Source organism: Macaca nemestrina, chromosome 10, assembly GCF_043159975.1.
Source record: "Macaca nemestrina isolate mMacNem1 chromosome 10, mMacNem.hap1, whole genome shotgun sequence".
NCBI classification, from domain to species: Eukaryota; Metazoa; Chordata; class Mammalia; order Primates; family Cercopithecidae; genus Macaca; species Macaca nemestrina.
In genome coordinates this window covers 124,097,915-124,123,597 of record NC_092134.1, presented here as the reverse complement: position 1 = coordinate 124,123,597, position 25,683 = coordinate 124,097,915, and the positions used below count along the sequence as shown (strand labels likewise).

The window sequence follows — 25,683 nt, the reverse complement described above, 5'->3', positions numbered from 1 at the left end:
TGAGGGCAGAGCACTCATAATCTAAACATCTCCCCTTAGGCCCACCTCCCAGCACTGGGAACTAAGCTTCTAATGTAACGATTTGAAAGGGACAAGATCATTTGAACGTAGCAGAAATGGTCTTTGGACAGCTAACTCTAAATCACACTTTTTTCATGATAACCTCAGAAATACTCATCTTAAAAAGACTTTCCAACCACCTCAGCTTCTTCCTTAAATGTCCTATTTACATTCCCACTACAGCTGGAAACTAGGTCTTCCCTTAAGACTGCAGTCCCATGGATGTCCTATCTAGTGAAAGCTATTTAATCTCTCATTCACCATGTTCTATAACACATGGTTTGCGACTGGAGGTTGGCATATTCTTTCCTCCCCGTGTTAATTTCAGACTATTACTTGGACACTCAAATACAAAACTCTGCTCCTTTTAAAGTTAATATAATATGGCTGTGCCAATCACCTCGTTTTATCGGTGTTATCTTCTGAACTCTTTATTACAGTTTATTATCCATTGAATGTTTTAGTATTTGGGTCATTATTTTACTCTTCTTCCAATATCTTCTAATATCGATAGAAGATGGGAAAATTCTATGGATTTGCTTCTCAGTTCTTGGTTCTTTTATGTCTAATGCTCTCTTATTTAGTCTGCATCTGCCAGCCATTTTGCTACGTCCTCAAAATTCATTCACCTCTGACACAGAGATTCTAGACAACCAGTTACCACTACTTTTCATTATTCCTTTTTACATTGTTACCAATGTGTTCTTCTAAGCATTGAGGCCTTTCTCATATTACCTAATAGTGTTTCCCTACCCTCCTCAATCTTTTGTTTCCATGAACTGTTACCTGAAAACATTTAATAATTAGTTAAACCTATTATAACATATATCTCTTATTAGATGTTATCAGATGTTGGGGTACTCTAGATACAGAGATATGGCCTCTCATAAATTGATTTATTGGGAAGTACTCAGAGGAACAACATATTTAAAAGAGTGAGGGAAAAAAACTGGGTGCTCCTGTATTGGGTGCATATATATTTAGGATAGTTAGCTCTTCCTGTTGAATTGATCCCTTTACCATTATGTAATGGCCTTCTTTGTCTCTTTTGATCTTTGATGGTTTAAAGTCTGTTTTATCAGAGACTAGTATTGCAACCCCTGCTTTTTTTGTTCTCCATTTGCTTGGTAAATCTTCCTCCATCCCTTTATTTTGAGCCTATGTATGTCTCTGCGTGTGAGATGGGTCTCCTGAATACAGCAGACTGATGGGACTTGACTCTTTATCCAGTTTGCCAGTCTGTGTCTTTTAATTGGAGCATTTAGTCCATTTACATTTAAGGTTAATATTGTTATGTGTGAACTTGATCCTGCCATTATGATATTAACTGGTTATTTTGCTCGTTAGTTGATGCAGTTTCTTCCTAGCCTAGATGGTCTTTACATTTTGGCATGTTTTTGCAATGGCTGGTACCGGTTGTTCCTTTCCATGTTTAGTGCTTCCTTCAGGGTCTCTTGTAAGGCAGGCCTGGTGGTGACAAAATCTCTAAGCATTTGCTTATCTGTAAAGGATTTTATTTCTCCTTCACTTATGAAACTTAGTTTGGCTGGATATGAAATTCTGGGTTTAAAATTCTTTTCTTTAAGAATGTTGAATATTGGCCCCCACTCTCTTCTGGCTTGGAGAGTTTCTGCCGAGAGATCTGCTGTTAGTCTGATGGGCTTCCCTTTGTGGGTAACCCGACCTTTCTCTGGCTGCCCTTAAGATTTTTTCCTTCATTTCAACTTTGGTGAATCTGACAATTATGTGTCTTGGAGTTGCTCTTCTCGAGGAGTATCTTTGTGGTGTTCTCTGTATTTCCTGGATTTGAATGTTGGCCTGCCCTACTAGGTTGGGGAAATTCTCCTGGATGATATCCTGAAGAGTGTTTTCCAACTTGGTTCCATTTTCCCCCTCACTTTCAGGCACCCCAATCAGACGTAGATTTGGTCTTTTTACATAATCCCATACTTCTTGCAGGCTTTGTTCATTTTTTTTTTCTTCTTTTTTCTTTTGGTTTCTCTTCTCGCTTCATTTCATTCATTTGATCCTCAATTGCTGATACTCTGTCTTCCAGTTGATCGAGTCGGTTACTGAAGCTTGTGCATTTGTCACGTATTTCTCGTGTCATGGTTTTCATCTCTTTCATTTCGTTTATGACCTTCTCTGCATTAATTACTCTAGCCATCAATTCTTCCACTTTTTTTTCAAGATTTTTAGTTTCTTTGCGCTGGGTACGTAATTCCTCCTTTAGCTCTGAGAAGTTTGATGGACTGAAGCCTTCTTCTCTCATCTCGTCAAAGTCATTCTCCGTCCAGCTTTGATCCATTGCTGGCAATGAGCTGCGCTCCTTTGCCGGGGGAGATGCAATCTTATTTTTTGAATTTCCAGCTTTTCTGCCCTGCTTTTTCCCCATCTTTGTGGTTTTATCTGCCTCTGGTCTTTGATGATGATGGTGATGTACTGATGGGGTTTTGGTATAGGTATCCTTCCTGTTTGATAGTTTTCCTTCTAACAGTCAGGACCCTCAGCTGTAGGTCTGTTGGAGATTGCTTGAGGTCCACTCCAGACCCTGTTTGCCTGGGTCTCAGCAGCAGAGGCTGCAGAAGATAGAATATTGCTGAAGAGCAAGTGTACCTGTCTGATTCTTGCTTTGGAGGCTTCCTCTCAGGGGTGTATTCCACCCTGTGAGGTGTGGGGTGTCAGACTGCCCCTAGTGGGGGATGTCTCCCAGTTAGGCTACTCAGGGGTCAGGGACCCACTTGAGCAGGCAGTCTGTCCCTTCTCAGATCTCAACCTCTGTGTTGGGAGATCCACTGCTGTCTTCAAAGCTGTCAGAGTCGTTTGCGTCTGCAGAGATTTCTGCTGCTTTTGTTGTTGTTTACTGTGCCCTGTCCCTAGAGGTGGAGTCTACAGAGACAGGCAGGTTTCCTTGAGCTGCTGTGAGCTCCACCCAGTTGGAGCTTCCCAGGGGCTTTGTTTACCTACTTAGGCCTCAGCAATGGCGGGCGCCCCTCCCCCAGCCTCGCTGCTGCGAGATCACAGACTGCCGTGCTATCAATGAGGGAGGCTCCGTGGGCGTGGGACCCTTCCAGCCAGGTGTGGGATATAATCTCCTGGTGTGCCTGTTTGCTTAAAGCACAGTATTGGGGTGGGAGTTACCCAATTTTCCAGGTGTTGTGTGTCTCAGTCCCATGGCTAGGAAAAGGGATTCCCTTTCCCCTTGCGCTTCCCAGGTGAGGCGATGCTTCGCCCTGCTTCAGCTCTTGCTGGTCGGGCTGCAGCAGCTGACCAGCACCGATTGTCCAGCACTCCCTAGTGAGATGAACCCAGTACCTCAGTTGAAAATGCAGAAATCACCGGTCTTCTGTGTCGTTCGCGCTGGGAGTCGGAGACTGGAACTGTTCCTATTCAGCCATCTTGCTCTGCCCCGGTGTTTTCAGTCTTATGGGAAAAGATTTTCCCAAGCACTAGGTAATAGATATTTTCTAAAATTTGAATTTTGGTACTTTAGCCCTCACTAAAACACATACTTTTGTCTATGATAAAATGTGTGTACCCTTAATTTTATTCTTGATACCTGGGCAAATATTCATGCACAGTGATTAACAAATATAATTTTATAATTCTGATGTATGCTAAATTATAGGACTCTCTTCTTCTTGACAAATAAAATTGTCTTTCAATGCTGGGCATGGTGGCTCATGCCTATAATTCCAGCACTTTGGGAAGTGAGGTGAAAGAATTGCTTGAGCCCAGGAATTCAAGACCAGTCTGGGCAACACAGTGAGACCCCATCTCTTAAAAAAATTGTCTTTCAAAATAAGGATTATTTTTTACAGGATCTTCATAGTTATTGATGTTTAGTTGAGTTGAAGTTTATTCCTCTAAATAAACCCTGCATAAAAGTTTTAAATACCTACATTATTAAATAACTAAAAGCTTAAAGTAAACCTCTTATGTTTTAATAAACTATTAAAATAACAAAAACATAAGCAAAAAAAGTAAAACATGGGAATTAAAATTTTTGAAACAAAAATTTAAAAAGACAACCTTTAATTTTATTTACAAAAAAGATTTTTTCAAAATAGAAAATGAATATATAACAACTACATATGAGAACTTAAAACAATTATAAAAGAACATCAAGTGCAAAGTTATTTTTAAAAGAAAAATAAAAAAAGAATTGCAATGCTAGAAAAGATTATCAATGTGTAAGTAAGCAAATCTGAATAAACAAGAACTAGAAAATTAGAATCACTGAATTATCTGAAAATAGAGAAAGGTGACTGCTTGTTTTGAAAGTCATCCGTCCAAAGTATTTATTTTAGTTACATTTCACTTAACCTTGTCTCCTTAACAATGATGTCACACCATGAACATGAAAAAGTTCTCCCCCAACGAATTTTGAGAGTAGCAATCAGAAAATTTATCAAGAAAATTACTTTTTATATTTAAAATAATGAATATATAAAAAATTACATCGGCCGGGCGCGGTGGCTCAAGCCTGTAATCCCAGCACTTTGGGAGGCCGAGACGGGCGGATCATGAGGTCAGGAGATCGAGACCATCCTGGCTGACACGGTGAAACCCCGTCTCTACTAAAAAATACAAAAAAAACTAGCCGGGCGAGGTGGCGGGCGCCTGTAGTCCCAGATACTCGGGAGGCTGAGGCAGGAGAATGGCATGAACCCGGGATGTGGAGCTTGCAGTGAGCCGAGATCTGGCCACTGCACTCCAGCCTGGGCGGCAGAGCAAGACTCCGTCTCAAAAAAAAAAAAAAAAAAAAAAAAAAAAAAAAAATTACATCAAATTCAGCATCCATTCTAAATATAACCCTAAAATCCATATACATAAAAACAAAGCCAATTTTGTTTCAATGGGAAAATATTTTTAAAGTTACATCTATTAAAATTTAGAACAAGATAAGGTTATCTACTGTTACTATTATTATGTAACATTGTTTTTGAATCTCTAGCAAATCAGGTAAAAACATAAAATAGAGAAAAAAAGGTGCAGATATTAGTATAGAAAACACTTTGTCTTCTTCAAATAATTTATCTCAAAAAACCAAGCTCTAGTTTTACTTGAGATTTGAATTTACTTAACAGTGAAATTTGTCACCCTTGCTATATATATTTTCAATATTAGCAATAACTTACAAAATTAGAAATGTAAAAATTTTTATCTACAAAGCTTTCAAAATAAAACTGAATTACTCAGAAATAAATGTAAGAATAACAGTGCAAAAGCCATATTTCAAAAGTAAAACTTCTTAATAAATTATGTAAATAAAAAGAAAAAATGAAAGGCATACCATGTTTCTGGGCAGAAATACTTAGTATCACAAAATGCTAATTTACTGAGAGACATATATATAATACAATTAGAGATATTCCAGTTAGAACTCCAAATAAATTGGTCATCATATTTTCAAGTCTTTAATTTTATACAAAAGGACAGATGACACCGAAGATTCAAAACGATGACATTAACAGAAAATGAATAGTGAATGTGAGAATAGACTTATTAATCATTAAATAAATTATAAATCCACTTACCTAAATTCAGTATTGACAAAAGACCAGACCAATCAATTATTTGAATCAAATAATCAGTCCAGATCCCATTTTGTCTAGGAAAAAAATTAAATTGCAGCACTTATAAATATGCTTATGCATATATGCATACTTTAATATATACATGTACACTAGTATAATCTGTAAAGATGTATGTTTGCACATATGTTATATAAGTATAAATATACTTTTTATGTATAGCCCATGACCTTTCAGAATATATATGTGTATATATACAAAAATGTGGAGATCTGGCAAGATGGACAAATAGGAAGAGCTAAGGTCTGCAGCTCCCAGCGAGACCAATGCAGAAGTTGGGGCATTTCTATATTTCCAACTGAGGTACCCAATTCATCTCATTGGGGCTGGTTAGGCAGTGAGTGTAGCCTGTGGAGGGCAAGCAGAAGGAGGGTGGGGTGTAGAATCACCCAGGAAGTGTAAGGAGCTGGGGATCTCATCCCCAAGCCAAGGGAAGCCATGAGGGACTGTACAATCCAGGCCAGATACTATACTTTTCCCACCGTTTTTGCAATCCTCATACCAGGAGATTCCATTATGTGCTGACACCACCAGGCCCTGGGTTTCAAGCACAAAACTGGGCAGCTGTTTGGGAGACACCAAGCTAGCTGCAGGAGTTTTTGTTTGTTTGTTTTCATACCCAGTGGTGCCTGGAACTCCAGCAAGACAGAACAGTTCACTCCCCTCACAAGGGAGCTGAAGCCAGGGAGCCAAGTGGTCTGGCTCAGCGGGTCCCACTCCCACAGAGCCCAGCAAGCTAAAGATCACTGGCTTGAAATTCTCACTGCCAGCACAGCAGCCTGAAGTCTACTCGGAACAATCCAGCTTGATGGGTAGAAGGGCGTCCGCCATTAGTGAGGCTTGAGTTGGCGGTTTTTCCCATGACAGTGTTAAAGAGGCCGGAAGTCTGGACTGGATAGAACTCACCACAGTACGGCAAAGCAGCTGTGGCCAGACTGCCTCTCTAGATTCCTCCTCACTGCACAGGGCATCTCTGAAAAAAAGATAGCAACCCTAGTCAGCGGCTAATAGATAAAACTCCCATCTCCCTGTGACAGAGCACGTGGGATAAGGGGAGTCTGTGGGCACAGCTTCAGCCGACTTAAACGTTCCTGTTTGCTGGCTCTGGAGAGAGAAGCAGATCCTGATAAGGATAATCCTTTCAGCACAGTGCTCAAGCTCTGCTGAGACAGACTGCCTCCTCAAGTGCCTCCTGATTGGCAGACATTTCCCAGCAGGGGTGGACAGACACCTAATATAGGAGCGCTCCAGCTGACATCAGGTTGGTGCCCCTCTGGGATGAAGCTTCCAGAGGAAGAAGTAGGCAGCAATATTTGCTATTCTGCAGCCTTCACTGGTGATACCCATTCACAATTCCTTTGAAGCAATTGTGAATGGGAGTTCATTCATGATTTGGCTCTCTTTGTTATTGGTATATAAGAATGCTTGTGATTTTTACACATTTATTTTCTATCCTGAGACTTTGCTGAAGTTGCATATCAGCTTGAGGAGATTTTGGGCTGAGATGATGGGGTTTTCTAAATAGACAATCATGTCATCTGCAAACAGGGACAATTTGACTTCTTCTTTTCCTAACTGAATACCCTTGATTTCTTTCTCTTGCCTGATGGCCCTGGCCAGAACTTCCAACACTATGTTGAATAGGAGTGGTGAGAAAGGGCATCCCTGTCTTGTGTCACTTTTTAAGGGAAATGCTTCCAGTTTTTGCTCATTCAGTATGATATTGGCTGTGGGTTTGTCATAAATTGCTCTTATTATTTTGAGATACGTTCCATCAATAGCGAATTTATTGAGAGTTTTTAGCATGAAGAGCTGTTGAATTTTGTCAAAGGCTTTTCTGCATCTATTGAGATAACCATCAGAGTGAACAGGCAACCTACAGAATGGGAGAAAATTTTTGCAATCTACTTATCTGACAAAGGGCTAATATCCAGAACCTACAAATAACTCAAACAAATTTACAAGAAAAAAAAAACAACCCGATCAAAAAGTGGGCAAAGGATATAAACAGACATTTCTCAAAAGAAGACATTTATGCAGCCAACAGACACATGAAAAGATGCTCATCATCACTGGCCATCAGAGAAATGCAAATCAAAACCACAATGAGATACCATCTCACACCAGTTAAACAACAGGTGCTGGAGAGGATGTGAAGAAATAGGAACACTTTTACACTGTTGGTAGGACTGTAAACTAGTTCAACCATTGTGGAAGACAGTGTGGCCATTCCTCAAGGATCTAGAACTAGAAATACCATTTGACCAGCCAACCAATTACTGGGTATATACCCAAAGGATTATAAATCATGCTGCTATAAAGACACATGCACACGTGTGTTTATTGCAGCACTATTCACAATAGCAAAGACTTGGAATCAACCCAAATGTCCATCAGTGACAGACTGGATTAAGAAAATGTGGCACATATACACCATGGAATACTATGCAGCCATAAAAAAGGATGAGTTTGTGTCCTTTGTAGGACATGTGTGCAGCTGGAAACCATCATTCTCAGCAAACTGTCACAAGAACAGAAAACCAAACACCGCATGTTCTCACTCATAGGTGGGAATTGAACAATGAGATCACTTGGACACAGAAAGGGGAACATAACACACTGGGGCCTGTTGTGAAGTGGGGGCAGTGGGGAGGGATAGCATTAGGAGATATACCTAATGTAAATGATGAGTTAATGAGTGCAACACACCAACATGGCACATGTATACATATGTAACAAACCTGCACGTTGTGCACATGTACCCTAGAACATAAAGTATAATAAAAAATTAAAAAATAAAATCAATAAAAATATCATATAACATTTAAAAAGTAAATAAATAAAAATAAAATTGAAGATTATACTTCATGACCACACAGTCTAAATTGGTTTATTTACCTGAAAATTATGAGATATTTTCAGAAATGTCACATAGGTGGACATTTGACAACAAATAACAGAAGTGCTATTATCAATAAGGTAATTTGGTTAGTGCTTTGAGACATTTTTGAATAGTAGCACACCAGTTTGCATAACAGATTGTGTAACAGTTAAATATAGTTTATTATTTTCTTTTTTTCTGATAATCAGAGTAAATATATAGATTGGCTTGTATTTCAATTTTGAATTTGTCTTTGAATTTCTATTCAGATGATTATACATTTTATTATGCAGTTTTCAGCAATTCCCTTTCAATCAATATTTTTTTCTTGCTTAAAGATTAGTGTGCATGTGTTTGTGTATGTGTTTGTGTGTGCGCGCTTATCTCAGATATAAAGGACCTTTGTTTCTGTAAATGTATTTACCATCTTTTAAGTGTTTACAACAATTGCTTATCTTTTATTCTCCAGTGGATTTTTCAAACTGGTCTTTAGTTTGGGAGTACATACACACATATTATGCCAAAAACTTTTACAAAATCTGTTCCTTTTAGGGTGCTTAGTTACTAGACAAGCCCTTTCATATTCCTGTACCTCAGTTTTCATCATTTATGACATAAGGTAATTGTGTCTATCTTTAAGTTTGCTGTGAGTATCGATGTATTCATGTACATGAGGTGTGCCCAACTTACGATAAACAAGCTAAGTGTTAGCTAGTATTTTTCTCTGGGTAATTCACATCTTAGTATCCATTGGAAACACATGAAGAAAACCGTTTTAATTAAATTAAAACATTGATTTCTGAAGTGGTTATCATTGTAAAATCATTCTTTTTAAATTCTTTTGAACATGCAAAATGAAATTTGGATTAATAACTTTATACTCTACCAACATATCATAAAGTTGCTTAGTGTTTCATTACGTTCTTTAGTCATAAGATTTGCTATGTTCTTCTGATTTTCATCATAACTTTTTTTTTTTTTTGAGATGGAGTCTCACTCTGTTGCCCAGGCTGGAGTGCAGTGGCGCAATCTGGGCTCGCTGCAAGCTCCACCTCCCATGTTCATGCCATTCTCCCGCCTCAGCCTCCCAAGTAGCTGGGACTACAGGTGCCTGCCACCACGCCAGGCTAATTTTGTTTTTGTATTTTTGGTAGAGATGGGGTTTCACCATGGTATCCAGGATGATCTGGATCTCCTGACCTCGTTATCTGCCTGCCTCGACCTCCCAAAGTGCTGGGATTACAGGTGTGAGTCACTGCACCTGGCCCATCATAACTAGTTTTAATTACTCACATATATTAAAAAAATTTAGCTGACACTTATGACAACCTCAAAGGCTTTCCAATCCAGATCCTAACATCCAAGGTATTCCATAATTATAACTCTTAAGTAATTTTTCCATTCAGTTTTCTAAGAAGACAAATTGAACTTCTTGCTTCTCTCCATTCATGATTTACATGATTCTTGCCACTTCAAATAAACAGTCCTTATTTTTCAGGTTGGTAGGCTTAAAAATCTGAAGAAAATGCTTAATAACATGCAATTAAGTTTTGATATCAACTGCGCTCAATATCTTATCACTAATAACCATACACACATGGGAAATAAATCGGTTATTTTTTCCTGCTCTAGGCTTGCTACATCTGTAAGGCTTAGCTAAAATGGCTTCAACTAGCACATGTAAAGGGGAGAAGTTTATGATCAGAGTTTTTACACAGGTCTTGTTCCAGTGCAACCTTAGAGATATCTTTTCTTGGGTGAAAAAGATATGGAGCAGTAATGATGAAAGCTCCTGTATGGTAAGACACCAAAATAAATATGAGGTTACTTACAGCCAGAATACGAGTGACTGAAAAATGAGGAATGGAAGCATCAATCACTAGATGTATATAAATAATTTGTATCAGTAATATATAAATAAGCATTTAATATTATGTCTGGAATTTGAATCTTGAAAAAATTTTTATACCAAATTTTCACAATGTCATCAAAGGATTGCAGTTCCAGGGAAGGTGGAGTAAGCAAATGCTTTCCTTTTACTCCCAAAGAATACAACTCTAAATCCCATATAGAATTCATAGACCAACTCTCTGAGAATACTAAAAATAAACTATCAACAGGCAGCTTAGAGAAGAACATCAGAATTCAACATCTCATCAAATCTGTAATAAGTTTACTATATGTTTCTTCTTTTGGTATCTTCCTTTTGGAAGTGAACCCAACTAAGAATCCAGAAAGAAGTAAGCAATATTGGGCAGACAGAGAAAAACAGAAATATTCTGAGAAGTAGAGGGAACCCCTATAACTGAGAGAGAGTAAGCAAAGTCTTATTTGGTTTATCATTTCTTCCCTTTCTTCTTTACACAGCTACCAAACAATCCCACAATGACAATAGGGACCTGTAGGAAGCAACATTCTAAGGAGTGGAAAACTTCCTGTCCATAGAGTAAGCCTAGGTTCTATAAGACCAGGGAAAAACCCTTTTCTTTATTTTGTTTCTCTATCTCCTACTCTTGCTGTAGGTCTCTGTCTCTGCCACGTGTCTATCGGTACAGTGTGGTCACAGAAATGAACAGTGTCTCCTGGCACACCAAATAAGGGAGCCCTTGGGAAACAGAAAGTACTTGGGAGATAGCAGAACTTGGGAAAGCGATTTCATAAAGTTAAGAAACTCTGTCACTCACCTCCAAACTGCAGACCTGTGAATCTGATACAAATTAGCATATCAAAGATTTTGAGAATGGAACTACAAAGCTTTTGTCCACCCAGGTCCTAGACTGACCACCAGGTGACTCAAAAATGGGACAGATGTGAGTAACAATGAAAGGCTTTGAAAACTGTAGTGATATTAGATCATCAGCTGAAATAATGTTGGGTGGAATTTTTAGCTTAAGTCTAACAAGGTCAGCTCTTTACAACAACAACAACAAATCTACATGCTCCATAATATCTAAGCAATGCCTACCTGCTCATAATGCAATATTCAAAATATACAGGATACAATAGAAAATTACTCATGTTATAAAAAAATTTGAAGCTGACCAGTCACATGGAAATATCAACTGAGGCCAAAGACAAGATGACATACATGTTGAAATTATCAGACAAACTCCCAAAAGTAGGTGCTATAAAATTCCTTGAATGAATAATTGTGAATAATCTTGAAACAAATAAGAAAAAAACAGAAAGTGTCAGCAAATAGAGCCATAACAAAACACCAAATGGAAATTATAGGGCTAAAATACACAACAATTAAAAAGAAAATAATCACAAAATTGACTCAATGGTAAAATTAAAATGACACAAAATAATTAGTAAACTTGCATATAAAGCAGTAGAAATAATCAACTATAAACAACAAGAAAACAAGATGAAAAAATATGTAGACAAGACCTCAAGACCTGTGAAACAACACCAAAAAAAAAATCTAACATCAGTGTTACATATTTAGTGTTAGATTAGTGTGATTGCAGTCCAAGACAAAGAGTATAATAATTGTAGCAGAGGGAAAATAATATTTGAATAATGACACAAAACTTTCCTAGTTCAGAAAAAGACATAAACCTACAGATTCAAGAATATGAGAAAACCCTAAATAGAATGAATGTAAGAATACCATGCCTAGCTTTATTAAAATCAAATCACTGAAAATTAAAGATGTAGAAAAAAAAACCCTTAAAAGTAGCAAGAGAAGAAAAACACACTGCCTATAGAACAATAATTCAAATAACTGTAGGTTTTTCATCAGAAACACTAAAGCCCAGAAAAGTTAGCATACATTTTTAAAGTGTTCCAACAAAATAACTGTCAAACCCAAAATTCTATTCAGTGAAAATATTCAAGAATAAAGAGTACATTGAAGCATTTTCAGAGGGAAGAAAACTAAGAAAGCTCATAGCCAAAGAATAAACAAACAAAAAAACAAATAAAAAACAAACAAAAAATAAACAAAAATAAACAAAAAACAAACAAAAACAAAAAACAAAAAACAAAAAAAATGCTACAGGAACTTCAAATAAAAGGAAATAATATCAGGGAAAACAAGAAACACATAAATAATAAAGAACAAAAGAAATAATAAATATCTGAATAAATATATTTGCTTCTTACATTTGGTTGTTTTAAATTTTATGTAGTGATTGAAAGTAAAAAGTACATTGGTGAAGTATCATTTTCATATAGACTTTGAAAAGCGAACTATGTCTTTTGCAATCTTTTCAGCAACCACTAAAACAATTAGAGAAAGAGACTTTTGTCAAAATCAAAGTGAAAAATTAAAAATAATTTGCTAGAATGTTGAAATAACTTCCTACATAAAAGAAAGGGGGGGAGAATAAGGAATAAAATCATAGAAGGAAACAGAAAAAAAATAATAACATGGCATGCCTAATTCCAAAAATATCAATAATATAAAGTATAAAAGGTCTAAAAGCAGAGATTGTCAGAATGGATTAAAAAATAACCTAAATATATCAACTGATCTTCTAAAGCCTGTCAAGAATATACACTGAATAAAGAATAGTCTTTTTGAATAGGGTCTTTTTGAATAGTTGGTAATACTGGCAATTCACAAGCAAAAGAATAAAATGAAACCACTATCTTACACCATATATGAAAATCAATTCAAAATAGATTACAGACTTCAGTGTAAGACCTGAAACCTTAAAACTCTTAGGGAAAATAAAATAAAATAAAATAAAATAAAATAAAATAAAATAAACAGAAGAAAAGTCTTGATTTTTGTTTTGACAATTTTTTGAGGGGGAAGGATATTACACCAAAAGCTTAGGCAACAAAAGCAAAAATTAACAAGGGGAATTATACAAGACTAAAAAATTTCTACAGAACAAAACAAACAGGCAACAGACTAAATAGACAACCTATGGAATGAAAGAAGATATTTGCAAACCATACACCTAGTATTAGTTCATTCTCACATTGCTATAAAGAATTACCTAAAAGTGGGTAATTTATAAAGAAAAGAGGTTTAATTGGCTCATAATTCTGCATGCAGTACAGGAGGCATGGCATGGGAGGTCTTGATAAACTTTCAATCATAGTGGAAGGTGAAGGGGAAGCAGACACATTTTATGTGGCTGGAGCAGGAGAAAGTGAAAGTGAAGTGGGAGGTGCTACACACTTTTAAACAACCAGATCTCATGAGAACTCACTCACTACCATGAGACAAGAAAGGGAGAAATCTGCCTCCATAATCTAATCACCTCCCAACAGGCCCCTGCTTCAAAATTGGGATTACAACTTAACATGAGATTTGGGTAGAGGACATAAATACAAAACATATTATTGCAGCCCTGGTGCCTCCCAAATCTCATGTCCTTCTCACATTGCAAATAAAATTATCCCTTCTCAACAGTCCCCCAAGTCTTAATGCATTTCAGTATTAACTCAAAAGTCCACAGTTCAGAGTCTCATCTGAGACAAGGCAAGCTCCTTCTGCCTATGAGCCTGTAAAATAATAATAATAAAAAAAAACTTAGTTACTTCCAAGATACAATGGGCCTACAGGCATTGGGTAAATACACCCATTCCAAAATGGAGAAATCAGCCAAAAGAGAGTGGCTACAGACCCCATGCAAGTCTGAAACCCAGCAGGGAAGTCATTAAATCTTAAAGTTCCAAAATTCCAAAGTTCCTTTGACCCCAAGTCTCACATCCAAGGCACGCTGATGTAAGGAGTGGGCTCCCAAGGCCTTGCACATCTCTGCCCTTATGGCTATTTAGGGCTCATCTCTCATGGCTGCTTTCAAGGGTTGGCATTGAATGTCTGCAGCTTTTCTGGGCACACAGTGCAAGCTGTCAGTGGATCTACCGTTATGGTATCTGGAAAACGGTAGCCCTATTCTCACAGCTCCACTAGGGAGTGCCCAAGTGAGGACTCTGTGTAAGGGCTCCAACCCCACATTTCCCCTCTGCATTTCCCTAGTAAAAGTTCACCATGAGGGCTCTGCCCATGTAACAGACTTCTGCCTGGACATCCAGACATTTTCATACACCCTCTGAAATCTAGGTGGAGGCTCCCAAACTTCCACCCTTGCCCTTCACTCACTCACAGGCTTAATCCATGTGGAAGCCACCAAGGATTATAGATTTCACCCTCTGAAGGACTGAGTTGAGCTGTAGCTTAGTCTCTCTTAGCCATGGCTGGAGCTAGAGAGTCCAGGATGCAGACACCATGCCCCAAGACTACACAGAGCAGCATGGCCCCGGGCCTGGTCCACAATAGTATTCTTCCCTCCTAGGCCTCTGGGTCTGTTATGGGAGGGGCTGCTGCAGAGTTCCAGGAAATGCCTCCAAGCCCTTTTTCCCATTGTCTTGGCTATTAGCAATTTACTCCTCTTATGCAAATTTCTGCAGTTGGCTTGAATTCCTCCCCAGAAAATGAGTTTTTCTTTTCTAGCACATGGTCAGGCTGAAACTTTTCCAATCTTTTATGCTCTGCTCCCCCTTTCAATATAAGTTCCAGTTTCAGATAATCTCTTAGCTTATGCATATGAGAATATGTTCTTAAAAGCAGCCATATTACTTCTTGAATGCTTTGCTGCTTAGAAATTTCTTCCATCACATATCCTAAGTCATCTTTCTTAAGTTCAAAGTTCCACATATCCCTAGAGCAGGGATACAGTGCTGTCAATCTCTTTGCTAAAGCATAGCAAGAGTGATCTTTACTTCAGTTCCCAATAAAGTTTTTTATCTCCATCTGAGACCTCCTCAGCCCCAACTTCACTGTTCATATCACTATGAGAATTTTGGTTACAACCATTCAACAAGTCTCTAGGAAGTTCCAAACTTTCCCTCAACTTCCTGTCTTCTTCTGAGCCATCAAAACTATTCCAACTTCTTATTACCCAGTTCCAAAATCACTTTCACATTTTCAGGTATCTTTATAGCAATGTCCCCACTTCTCTGGTACCAATTTTCTGTATTAGTTCGTTCTCACACTGCTATAAAGACATATTTAAGACTTCGTAATTTATTTTAACAAAAAGGATTAATGGACTCACAGCTGTGTAAGCTGTACAGGAGGGATGACTGTGAAGGCCTCAGGAAGCTTTCAATCATGGAAGACAGTGAAAGGGAGGCAGGCATGTCTTACATGGCTGGAGCAAAAGAAAGTGAAAGTGAAGGGGGAGGTGCCACACACTTTTAAACAACCAGATCTCATGAGAACTCACTCACTATCACAAGAACAGCAAGAGGGAAATCTACTTCCATGATCTAATCACCTCCCAGTAGGTCCTTCCTCCAACACTGGGATTACAATTTGATATGAGATTGTGTTGGGAATACACATCCAAACCATATCAGTTCTGTTAAGAAGTTAATCTCCAAAATATGTGAGAAATATATAAAGTCAACAGCAACAACTTAAGAAACTAATAACCTAATTTTAAAAATGAGCTAATATCTTGACGAGACATTTATTCAAGGAAGACACACAAATGCCAATAGGTATATAAAAAAGTGCTGAAGATCACACTATCCAAGAAATGTAAATCATAACCACAATGAGATAATATCTCAAACCTATCTATGTCTACTATTAATAAAAGACAACAAATATTGTTGAGGATGTGAAAAAAATTGAAACCCTTGCACACTGTTGGTAGAAATGGAAAATTGTGCAGACAATATAAAAAAAAGTACGGATGTTGCTGAAAAAAATAATGTAATCCATCATATTGTCTTAGTCTGTTTAGTGTTGCTATAAAGGAATCCCTGAGGCTGGATCATTCATAAAGAATAAAAGGTTTGTTTTGCTCATGCTTATGAATGGCTTGAAAATTCAAGATTGGGCATATGCTTCTGGTGACATCTTCACACTGCTTCAACTCATGGTGGAAGGTGAAGGAGAGATGGCATGCACAGGGGTCACATGGCAAGAACAGAAGCAAGAGAGAGAAGGTAGGTGCCAGCCTCTTTTTATCAACCAGTTCTTGCAGGAACTAACAGAGTGAGAACTGAGAGACAGCATTAATATATACATGAGAGATTTGCCCCCATGAACTGTGAACTGAGTATCTCCCACTAGGCCCTGCCTCCCAACGTTGCCAAACTAGGAATTGCACTTCATTTTTTTTTTTTTTTTTTTTTTTTTTTGAGACAGAGTCTCGCTCTGTCACCCAGGCTGGAGTGCAGTGGCACGATCTCGACTCACTGCAAGCTCTGCCTTCTGGGTTCACGTTATTTTCCTGCTTCAGTCTCCTGAGTAGCTGGGACTACAGGCACCTGCCACCACGCCAGGCTAATTTATTTTGTATTTTTAGTAGAGACGGATTTTCACTGTGTTAGCCAGGATGGTCTCGATCTCCTGACCTCGTGATCCACCCACCTCGGCCTCCCAAAGAGCTGGGATTACAGGCGTGAGTCACCGTGCCCTGCCAGAATTACATTTCAATATGAGATTTGGTAGGGCCAAATCATATCCAAACCATAGCACATATAATCCAGTAATCTTGCTTCTGATTATTTATTCAAAAGAAGTGAAATTAGAATATGAAAAAGATATTAACACTTCTATTTTCATTGCAGTAGTATTTACAATATCATGAGGTGGAAACAACCCAACTGTCCAACCTCACATTAATGGAAAAAATTATGGATACACAACAACGAAACACTACTAGGCCTTAAAAAATTTCTGCAATATGTGACAATGTGGATGAACCTTGAAGACATTATGTAAACATGCCAGTCACTGGAAGACGAATACTGCATAATTTCATTTATATGACGTATTTGAATTAGTCTAATTCATAGAATTAAACTACAGAATGGTGTTTTTCAGGGGCTGGACGGGAGAGAAAAGCGATGCTCAAAAGACATAACATTTAAGTTAAGCAAGACTAATAAGTTCTAGATCTACTCTACAACATTGTACAAATAATATATTGTACACTTAAAAAATTATTGGGAAGGTATATCTCATACTAAGTGTCTTTATGACAAAAATAATTTTAAAACATAAAATGATAGAAAAGGATATACCCTGAAAACACTAATCAAAGGAAAGCTGGAAAGTCTATATAATTATCAAAGTAGACTTCAGAGCAAAGAAATTTACAAAGGATAGAGAGAGCCATAGAGATATTACATATTAAATGAAGTGTCAATTCACTAAAAAGACATAAAAATATTAGAAATGTATTTACCTAAAAACAGTTTCAAAATACATGAAACAAAAGCTGACAGAACTGAAAAGAGAAATTCATGATTATAGTTGGATACCTCAAAACTTTTCTCTCAGTAATAGAACTAGTAGAGAGAAAAATCAAGTTTATACAACTGAACAACCTCATCAACTGATTGAATCTAACTGACATTTATGGAACACTCAACAATACCTAATTTCACGTTCTTTTCAAATGGATATGGTAAATTCCACCTGCTAGATTATACCTTGGTCATAAAGCAAGACAACACAATTAAAAGACTTAAAATACAAAATATGTTCTTTGAGCATATTTGAATTTAACCAGAAATCAATAACAAATTTGGCAAAATTTCTAATCATTTGGAAATTCAGCAACAGAGTCTGAAAAATTCCATGGGTAAAAGAGGAAGTCTCAGAGCAGATTAAAAATAATTTAATTTAATAAAAATGAAAATACAACAAATTAAAATGTGTGTGATGCAACTGCAGCAATACTCAGAGAGAATTTATAGCTTTGAATGCTTATACTATTAATATAACAATCATTTCAAATTAATAACCTAAGGCTACATCTTAAGACAAATTAATAAATAATTTTAATCATTAAAATTGAAAAAAAAAGACAATAAGTAAAAAAGAAGGTTGGTTCTTTGAGAAGAGCAGTGAAATTGTAAACCTCTAGCAATGTTAACACCAACAAAAAACAAATTATATCAGAAATGAAAGAATTTCACTATAGACTCTAAGGTGAGGTTACTAAAAAGAAAATAAGAACATTACTACAGATCCTACAGTAATATTATTGAAAATAGAATGCCACAAACAACTCTATGCATATAAATTTGCCAAGTTAGATAAAACAGACCAATTTCTGAAACATTATAAACTATTAAAATTCACTCAAGATAAAATATATGATTGGAATGCTGTTATAACTATTAAAGAAATCGAATTGGTAGTTAAAGACATTTATAAAGGATTCTCCATACATACATGATTTCACAGATGAATTCTATCAAACATTTAGGAAATAGCATTAATTCTATAGCATTTCTTCCAGTAACAGATGATGAAATAGAGGAAATACTTCCCACTCATTTTACAAGACTAAGATTTCCCTGATACCTAAACCACACAAAGACAGTACAAAAACAAAGAAACAAACAAAAAGGGGATAGCTTCTCTAGTAAACATAGAAGCAAAATCCTAATTAAAATATTATCTAATGAAATTCATCATTATATCAAAAGAATAGCATGCATGCCCCAAGTGGAGTTTACCTAAAAAATGCAAAGCTGACTCAGTATTTTAAAAAATTAATCAATATAATCTACCATATTAAAAGTCCAAAGAAGGAAGAAACACATGAGTATCTTAGCAGATGGAGGAAAGCAATCGACAAAATACAATTTTCATTCTCAATAATTATTCTCAGTAAATTAGCAATAGAAGGGCATTCTCTCAACCTCAACCTGATAAAAGGCATCTATACAATACATCCAATATCATATTAAGTGGTGAAAGACTGAATGCTTTTCTCCTAAGATCTGGAACAAGGCATGGATATCCACTCTCACCACATTCAGTCAACATTCAACATTCACCACTCTCATGATACAGGGTTCAGTAAATTTCTTTATAATTGAATTTCCCCAAAACTAAATCAATCCTCATTTCCTCACAATTGAATTCAAGGCTGAGATTAATAAAGGTGATTGGAACCCTGTCAGGAAGACAACAAATTGGGGCCTGACATATATCACCACCTGACCACTCCATAAGTGAATTCTACTTATCCTTCAAAGCTGTCCCAGTGCTACCTCTATCATTATCTTTTATGTGGAAGATGTTTTCACCACCGTAAAAACCACACAATGGTTTTTGTATATTCTTATTTTATGAAATTAATTTTCCTTATTAACATGGTTGGGGATATTCACATTCTATCCATGTCTTAGTATGTTAAGTATTTCAAGAGTTAAGTCTATGCCAATCATCTGGACTGCCCAAAATACAGATAGGACTTAAAAATTAGCAGATTCTCAAAGTTTATTTAATGATGAACAAAGGAATATACATTTAAGGCCTCTCTCTAACTCACTCCCACAAGTTTACAGAATTTGATCTCTTATATTTTCCCACCAATATGCTTACCATCATGACTTTCACCCAGCATTCTCATGCAAAGTTGCATTTCAAACAATTAAGATAGTTGGTTGAATCGAGTTATCTCTTCTTTGATGCAGCTACATATTTGTATTATAATTGTGACTTTAATTGTTAATAAGTTTTTTCCATGTCTATCTTTCTCCCCCACTTCAGCATAAACTCCTTGAAAACAAAGAGACCCTGGTGTTGTGTTTCTCTCTCTCTCTCTCTCTGTCGTGTGTGTGTGTGTATGTGTGTGTGTGTGTGTGTCCTTACAGAGAAGTTGACAGCAAACGTGTTGGATACCTGCCTGATTATTTTTAAAAATTATATTCTTAAACCAGGCCTACTTGGTATGAAAAATGAATATTTTTAGCTTCTCCCTCTTGTTTCATTTAGATTTAGCCATTGAACCTGAGAGGCCATCTAGTTGTTAGATCAGATATTGCCAGAGGATAAATGTTTCATTTTTAGAGATCCTTCTATTCTTTGTTTCTCAAATATGGTTTTTGTCCTAAGAATATTCTAATATTGGCACAGAAAAGACCAAATAACCTTTTCTCTTACACTTTCTAAAATCCCTCTTCCAAATATGATACCATCTGTGCCAAGAATGTAAGTAAAACTGTAATTCATCTCAAAAATGTATCTTGATGAAATAATTATTAAAAGTTTTTCTAAGTCTTTTCTTCCACTGCCTTATGGTGTAGACAAATTCCTATCAGTAATGAATATAATTGTTAGTGTCTTTGTTACTTTATTCTGACTTAAGCCAAATTAGACTATTCTTACTTTTTAAAATAAATGCATTAAGAACACATTGTGAGGTTACTTGTTATGTAACAAAATAATCATTCTTTCTTAGTTCATGGAAATTTTATGGATAGTATTTTTAAAACTTTCCTAAAATTTCTATTAATGCTAAATAATCCTGATGCTTCTTTCTATAATATATAATCTGAATTTTTAAAAATTATGCTAACTTTATTAAAGACTTTTCTTTTCAAATAAAAAAATCTGAAATCATATTCAATAGGCTTAAACTCTAACTGGAGTCCCTAACACTATTCAAAATTCAAAGTTGCATTCTGAACAGATTGCACGAGCTAGTTGATGAAACTTGAGCTAATTACACTAATGTTGACAAATGCACTGGCACAAAAACAAATGTCACATTTTTCAAAAAATTACACCTCTTCAAAAGATGCTAAATAGATTCAGTGATTTGTGGGTGTAACTGAGCTATTTGTGCAAAAACAGTTTTGAAAAATTCTGATTTAAAATACAAAAAGTACAAGTGCAGTATGAGCACTTATACGTAATTTTCAAATGTATTTTAATGAAATATTTGAAGTTTTGAAACAATAAAGAAATTGCTATATTTGGCACTGGAAGATTATCTCTAAGTTGTTTATTTTATGTATCATATACAAAAATAAAGTCTTTCTATCTTGAAGAATGCCTTTATATATTTTTAAACGAGTTATTATGGATATCTCAGCTCAAAATGCATTTCTAAAAGATATTTGAATCTGTACTCTCAGGAACAGTATTTCTCATACATTCAGCCACAAATATACTTACATTTTCTATTACTTGGCAAAAGAGCTAGTATGTTCTGAAACTTTTGTGCTAGACATTCTGCTAAAAGTTTTAAGTAAACGATCTAATTTGATTCTTCTGGTAGGCCTGTAAGGGAGAAATCATAATCTCTTTTTTAAAGAGGAGTGTCTGACAATCAATGAGATCAAATAACTCACCCTCGCTAATGAAGCTGGAATTTGATTCAAGGTCTCTCTGACTCTCAAGCTTCTACACTTCATACTATCCCCACCATGGATCTCAAATGGAAAGTGTTAGACTATTATGTATTTAAAATTATGAGCTTCCTTCTATATTACTTTCAAGGGAAAGTTCCAGTGATGTTTCCAGAATATATCAATGATGCCTTTCGAGTGGGGATTTGTCTTTTCTTTGTTTTAAACTACACCCAAATCACTGTTGCGCCATCTTATAAGAGGCCAATCTAGGCTGCATATCCACTATTGCTTAACTAGTCTGGTCTGATACTTTATAATTTTTAATTAAAAAATAAAGTGGATTAGAAATAATGATGACAGAAATCAAGTATGCAATTAAAAAATAAAAAGTAAATTTAAATATCAAAAGTTGTGTTTGTCATCTACTAAAATTCTGGGTAGATGAAGAATCTTATTGAAAAAAAACTGCTCCTACACAGCAACACAAGGATAAGATTCATTCGGTCAATGTGTTACTCACCCTTATCATTAGGGTTTAAAATGGTTATTCACTTTGAAGCACCAAAGTAACAAATATGTCACACAGGAGTCATTGAAGTATATTATTTTTGGCCTATAAATTTCATCTACAAACCAATACTGAAATTATAAAGAAAATACTAACCTTTAAGGTTGACATAAACAGAGTAGCAATATTTTTTTTTATTTTTCTATCTTCTATTATGAGCCAATTTAAACTATTCTATATTTATTAAATGTTATCTTCACTAGAACTTTCTCTTCTCTCGGGTTTACTTGGATAGTTTGAACTGCAGATGCCTTATCTGTTACTACTGGACTCTTTGTACTAGTCTCTTCTTACATACTATAAAGAACTACCTGAGACTAGGCAATTTATGAAGAAAAGAGGTTTTAATTGACTTACAGTTCCACAGGCTTAACAGGAACATCACTGGGAGGTCTCAGGAAACTTTCAATCATGGTAGAAGGTGAAGGGGAAGCAAGGACTTTCTTCACAGTGGCGGCAGGAGAAAGAGCGAGCAAAGGGGAAGTGCCACACACTTCTAAATCATCAGATCTCACTCACTATCATGAGAACAGCAAGGGGGAAATTCACCCCGTGATCCAATCACCTCCCACCAGGCCTCTCCTCCAATTCGACATGAGATTTGGGCAGGGATACAAATTCAAACCACATCACTCTTTGACCCATAATTTAATATGAGATTGGTTTACTCTTTCCTATTTACATGTATTTTGTCCTCCTGACCTCTGTCCCTTTGGGACTTCTGGCTTTAGTGTTTTGGGGAGTTGTGAGGCTTCTCAAATATTATTCAGTGTTCTTGTCTTCCCAAGTTGTTTTAAGTTGAAACATCTTTTTGTTTTACAGGCGTATAAGCCCTAATTTATATCTAAGGTAATAACTTTGGGACCAGAGAATTCTAATCTGAATTCTTAAGATAAGTAAAAATCATTTTGATTTATTTAAAAATTTTTTGATTTATTTAAGATCCAGATAAACAGTTTAAAAGAAATATTAGACTTGGTTCTTTAAAATCTTCACTTGGGGCTTTTAAAAGTAATTAAGTAAAAAAATTCAAAAAGGTTTTAAATTTAACAAACTAAGTAGATTATTTCTACCTTTTCTATGATATAAACTTATTTAAAAATCACTAATTTACAGTTATTTAGCATACCTATAAGGTGTTTATTCTTTTTACAAGAGTACAAATATCCACACTCCATGAAGCAGCTGGAAAGAAATTTTTCCTATTGTTATTTTATATTCATATACAGTAATAATAATAAAAATATTCTGTTTATTGAGGACATGTTTTAAATCTAAGTTATATTATTCTAATTAAATTCTGACATTTTTGATAATGTTAGTATTTAGTTTTTAATGGTCTAATATTCAGCTGTTTTTGAGGCAACTTAATATAGTGCAGTGAATAAAGGCCTGGGAAAAAGAATAATTGAATTCGAATTTAAAAAATGTGTGACCCACTTGGTACTAGATATCCAGTTGGTTATTTGCCCTTCTTTGAGTACTAGTTAACTTGTCTAAAAACAGAATAGTATTCCCTGTCTAAATTTCAATTACACAAAATCTTCTCAAATTATAACATGCAACATATCAGGAACCAACATTCTTAATTAACAGTATACAAGTTTAATGGAATGCTAATGGAAAAACCACTGAAGTGAGAAATTTTGTTTTTATATAACTGAATTATAGAAGAAAACACATATGATTGATATGGATTCAGGTGTATCTCTATGGGATATCTCACATTTCATAGCTGTTTCATCAGTTTAGCATCAATCACATTCTTTGTCTTTGTTCTTTGTTATTTGTCTGAGTTGTGTGTAGATATTGTGAGTAAAGTTGAAATTTCATATTTAGTTCGTGTGGAAATGAATATGGAGATATCAGAAGGTTATTTTCTAATTGGTTACTTTAAAGCTAAGAAAAAAATCAAAAGCATACCGAACAAATCACTTTGGAGCAGAGAGAATGAGTTTCTGTAAAAATAAATAATGCTTTCAAGGTCATTTAGGATATTCCACTATCTAGTGACTGTATTTTAGAATTTATTCCATTATAGACAGATTCGCATATATATCTGTGATTTCACTTTTATATGAAAAGTGAAAGATCTAGTCATCCAAATGTTTTCAAATATTTGTTATCATGTAAGGAAAACATCTGGATGAATTTTTTTTTTCTGGTTGTTGCTGTTGTTGTTTTTATTTTCCCTGTAAATATTTAGGTATTTTATAGAAATAACCCAGATGTCTATCAAAGTAGCCATAGTACATTGATAATCATTATTTTTACTAGATAATGAAAATCTCTAGCTTATTAATTTGTGCAAATATAGATCCAGAATAAATATTTAGTTTAGAGAACTAGACTGATAAAAAACATCATATGTATTGCTATCACTTTGTGAAATTTCATTATATAAAACATGGGTATTTAAAAAAATCTTTAAAAGTATGAATATATTTCCAGAGGCTTAGAAGTGGGATCTGCTCTACTTCGGAGCTGGATGTAGGTTATTCATATTATTAACCGGAAGAGTGCTTTGATCTTTAGATTTGAATGTTGATGATACACATGGCTAAACGTACACATTATTTTTACAATAACACTAGAAATAACATTTCTGCATTATATTTTGTCTTCAATAACTCAGAACAGAGACAAGATATCTCGGCCTCTGCACTGTTCCCCTCCCCCTTCTAATTTTATTTCTCACTGTATTTGGTTTTATTATAGAGAATAATAGAGTTGGGTTTGCTTTTTGTGTTTTATTTTGAAAACAGAACTGTCACTTCTGTTGCTCCATCAATTGCTGTTCAAGTAGTTTAAAATCAGAATAGCAGAGACTGTAATAAGGTACCCTAGTGTTTCTTTTGACATTTATTAACCTTACAAGTGTTTAGTGAGCTCATATACTGACTGATAGAAAGAGTAATTTTTTGTTCCCATAGACATGGATATCAGTTGCCCTGGAATAAGACCAGATCTTGCTCAAGAAGTATCTTTACAAATGTTTAGGATATAGGCATCTTTTTTTCTTTTTAAATTGATACTTACTTGACCAAACTTTAATTTGGGTATAATACCTCATATAAAAATTATGCCTCCTGAAGTGTTCATCCTAAAAATAGACTAAGAAGGCCACGTTTCACAGTCTATCCATTGTTTGGAGTGAGACTGTCGTCATGGCCAAAATAATAAAGTCAACATTTACACAGGTAAATTTTTGGCAGCATCTGGTCATAACATACAGGTGATTCACTAATGATTTATGTACTTGTTTATTTTACATATTTGAAAAATAATAAATACTACCTGACTTTTAAAGTTAATACTGAGAGAATGAGTGAGAAATCAAGGCATATTTATTCAAACAGATTACGGATTTACCCAAAGAAATATTACTGGTCTCACTCTTTATGCCCCTAAAGATCTAAAGTAAAACATTGATTAACAGAAATTTCAGTTAAGACACTGACCCTGTGAAGATAGTCAGATTGATCAACATTTTTTAG

The 25,683-nt window shown here is 35.6% G+C and overlaps 1 long non-coding RNA gene across 4 annotated transcripts in view; it reads right to left on the bottom strand.

The window, feature by feature from the left end:
- The window catches only part of LOC105481460 (uncharacterized), a 325,073-nt gene that overhangs the window by 188,241 nt on the left and 111,149 nt on the right, over window positions 1-25,683 (bottom strand). For 2 of the 4 annotated variants that reach the window (XR_011609310.1, XR_011609311.1), the window contains exons 1-3: window positions 22,544-24,364; window positions 6,564-6,630; window positions 5,601-5,674 (exon numbers count right to left, since the gene is read on the bottom strand). The exons of 1 other annotated variant lie outside the window; for it this stretch is intronic. This is a non-coding gene — a long non-coding RNA (uncharacterized lncRNA). Of the gene's footprint in view, window positions 1-5,600; window positions 5,675-6,563; window positions 6,631-22,543; window positions 24,365-25,683 lie in introns of those variants that run through there. One more of the 4 variants, XR_986956.2, reaches the window with a different exon arrangement.